Source organism: Grammomys surdaster, unplaced genomic scaffold, assembly GCF_004785775.1.
Source record: "Grammomys surdaster isolate TR1022 unplaced genomic scaffold, NIH_TR_1.0 126158, whole genome shotgun sequence".
Taxonomy (NCBI): Eukaryota; Metazoa; Chordata; class Mammalia; order Rodentia; family Muridae; genus Grammomys; species Grammomys surdaster.
In genome coordinates this window covers 8,232,233-8,236,129 of record NW_021620966.1, presented here as the reverse complement: position 1 = coordinate 8,236,129, position 3,897 = coordinate 8,232,233, and the positions used below count along the sequence as shown (strand labels likewise).

Sequence of the window (3,897 nt, the reverse complement as noted above, 5' to 3'; positions counted from 1 at the left end):
TGTAGCCAACTAAGTATTCCTTTCCAGATCCTCCACAGGTATTTAACCACAGGCCTGCCCTGAGAATACGGGGTATAACTTCATCCATTTTCTGCCATGACAATAAACTTTTTAAGACCATGGACTTCCTCTTCGTGGAGACGGTCTTCAACTTTCAAGCTGCCTTCTAACTTCCCGCCGATGACGTCTCTACCTTCCAGCCATGGAAGCCCACCAACTCAACTAGGCAAGCAGAGCAGCTGTGACCCAGTCAAATGAGTTGCCATGACCAAGAGTCTCATTCCCTGCACTTGTCCCCTTCGCCCCTTTGGCTGTGGGTCAATCATACTGCCCCCGCAACTCCCCCCCCCCAGCCTTTCTGGGGCTTCTCAGAGGTGCCTGAGAGCCCAAGAGCTTGAGACCAGTTGATTTTCAACCCAAGAGCTCTGGCTCGCCTTGGGACCTCAGACTGTGTTCCCTCACCTGCCTGATCTCACAGCCTGATCTCCGCCCGGGGGCGGTGTGGAGTGAATACAGTCAAATTCCAGCACCTCTGCCTCCCTGAGTTGGAGTAGTGGGACCCATAACTCAACCCATAGGACCCACACACATATGTGCGCACACCACAGCCCAACAAAGCCTGATGATCTGAGTTTGAGCCTTAGGACCTACATAACAGGCACAGAAAACTGCTGACCACCCTAAGTTGTCCTCTGACCCTTTTATCTCTGCTGTGGTACTGTGCATGTCTACTTCCATAAATAAATTCACGTAGTAAAAGGCAGGAATTTTTATTCTTAAATTAGAAAAATGAAATTCAATCCAAATTGTGCCTAATGTAAAAAGTGCTGATGTGTAATTACAATTGGGCAAGTTTATCAGCCACAGATAGAAACTGCAAGTGTATATGCTGCCAATATTAGAATGTTTAGATACAGAGAATGAACAAGAATAAATCTGAGACATAGCCCATTACAGTAATAGATTCCAACATCCTACGTTCCACAGAAGACAGATCATCCAGACAGAAAATCAGTAAAGAAAAATTGGTTTAGACATGTGTTTGGAATAAATAAATGTAACACATTCCTTGCATTTGCTCCATCTGGAGTATTTCTTCTAACACCTACATGTCCTTTTCATGTGCACATGGAACATTGTTCAGGGTAGTACATGCTAAGTAACAAATGTCAAATTAACTTAAGAAGAATGAAACCATGTCAAGTGTTTCCTTGTAAAGAAGTTAAACTACAAGTACCTTAAAGAGTCAGATGCAGATACTAGCACCCAACCAATGAACAGAAGCTGCTGACCTGTGTGGTTGAATTGGGGAAAAGCTGGAAGAAGCTGAGGAGGAGGGAGATCCTGTAGGAGGACTAGCAGTCTCAACTTACCTGGACCCCTGAGATCTCTCAGACATTGAATCACCAACCAGGCAGCATACACCACCTGATATGAGGCCCCCAACACATATACAGCAGAGGACAGCCAGGTGTGGGTTCAGTCGGAGAAAATGCACCTAACTCTCAAGAGACTGGAGGTCCCAGGAAATTTAGAGGTCTGGTGGGGTGAGGGTGAGGTTGGGACATCCATGTGGAGATAGGGGGTCTTGGAAGAGGTATGGAATGTGAAAAAGTCAGAGGGTAGACCAGGAGGGGAATAAAATCTGGAGTATAATAAAATAAGAAAAAATAATAAAGCAGTTAAACTAGTACTCAAAATATGCAAAAATTAATAATTTATATGTGTGTGCAAACTAAACATGAACCCATGAACAAATGGATTAAGAATATAACAAAAATAACTGTCAGGTATATGCAAAAACAGTTCTAAGAGAGAAGTTTATCATAAATGGCTACATGAAATAGAAAGAAGAAGATCTGGGCTGGAGATGTATTCCCATGGTAGAGGACTCGCCTAACATACACAGGGCCATGAGTTCAATCCCTGTCAATATACTCTTATGAATCAAGGTATAGAACTCAGAACTCATATAAACATCTTAATGTTACATTTTAAAGAATGAGGAAAGAGGACATGCCCTCTCGCTGGTGGGGTGATCCGTGCCGGGTGCCCGCATCACACCCTGAAGCGAAGGAGGCTGCCCCAAGCAGGCAGCACAGGTGTAGGGCCGGGCCAGCAGGCCGATCCTGTGGGTCTGGGGTCCGGCGGGGCCATGGGGACCCGGGTCGGTGGGCCGGGCCCTGTGCGTTTTGCTCCAGTTGCAGGCAGAGAAGCTGGTTGACATTCATGGATAGCAGAGTGGCTCTGTACTTGGTGGTTGTGCTTTGTTGACTTACACATCACATATTCTGAGTCAGAACGAGTATCAGCAAGTTGGCAATACTGTGTTCTAGTTTTAGGAGTAGAAATTGAGGATAAAGCTACCCCAGACTGGTGATGGCTATGGGCACATAGTGACCTCTCAGGACAGTGGCACAATAACATCTAATAATTATCCAGGGACTTACCCCAATCACACTGTGTGCGAAAAGATCATCACAGTCCCGAAGGGGAAAAGACTTATTCTGAGATTGGGAGATTTGAACATTGAATCCAAGACCTGCACTTCTGCCTATCTCCTCTTCAGCAGCGCGACTGATCAGTATGGTCTGTATTGTGGGAGTTGGGCTGTTTCCAAGGAGCTCTGGCTGAACTCAAACGAAGTGACTGTCCGCTTCCAGAGTGGATCTAACATTTCTGGCCGGGTCTTTCTGCTGGCCTATGCCAGCAGTGACTATGCAGATTTAATAACCTGTTTGGAACGAGGCAGTCATTATTCCGAGGAAAAATACAGCAAATTCTGCCCAGCAGGGCATAGCAGGAGACATTTCTGGGAATACGAAAGATGGCTACAGAGATACCTCTTTATTGAACTAGGTGGCCACACCAACCTTCTTCAGAGCAAAGGTATATGTCACTATGAAGGGCTCCTGGCCAATGCTGTGCTCTCCCGGCATGGCTCTTTATCAGGAAAGCGATTTCTGTTTACATCTCCAGGAATGAATATTATAATCATGGCTATTCCATCAGTGATCTTCATTGCTATCCTTCTTACTGGAATGGGGATCTTTGCAATCTGTAGAAAGAAGAAAAAGAAAGGGTATGTCAACTGAGGCTCAGAAAACAGGCTGTTGGAAGCAGATTAAATATTCCTTTGCCAGGCATCATTCGACAGAATTTACCATCAGCTACGACAATGAAAAAGAGATAACACAAAAGTTAGATCTCATCACTAGTGATGTGGCAGATTATCAGCAGCCTCTTATGATTGGCACAGGGACAGTCATGAGAAAGGGCTCTACCTTCCAGTCCATGGACACAGACACTGAGTAGGCCAGAGTGAACACTGAGGCCAGCGGCCACTACGACTGTCCTCATCGCCCAGGCCACCTTGAGTATGCACCGCCCCTGACACACTCAGAACCTGAGTATGTCACACCCATCGTGGAGTGGCACCTGCTGCGAGTTCACATCTTCTCCACACAGAGCGTCTACCGAGTCCTCCGGCCCAGGCCCATTGACAAACACTCCCTTTCCTCTGGAGGCTTTCCTCCGGCTGCAGAAGCCACCCAGATTGAAAGCTATCAGAGGCCAGCAAGCCCCAAGCCTGTGGGTGGTAGCTACAACAAGCCTGCTGCCAGCAGCTTCTTGGACAGCAGAGACCCCTCCTCTCAGTCACAGATGACTTCCGGGGGGGAATGATGGTTATTCGGCACCAGAAATGGTCTTGTATCCCTCAACCAGATGGCCATAATTGCCCTTTTGTGAACCAAATGTGAAAGAAACCTGCTGTGGTACCGAGCACGCACCGCTGCGAGTCACTGGAAGAAGTGTGTGAGCATGCATGTGTGACTCTTCAGGATCCTAGAGACAACCTCACTTACTGTTTACAGAACTGTGCAGCTGGTTTGTTCC

General features: G+C 46.8%; 1 pseudogene; it reads left to right on the top strand.

The window, feature by feature from the left end:
* Positions 1-2,016: 2,016 nt before the first annotated feature.
* On the top strand, positions 2,017-3,684 carry LOC114612335 (annotated as a pseudogene).
* The last annotated feature ends 213 nt before the right edge of the window (positions 3,685-3,897 follow it).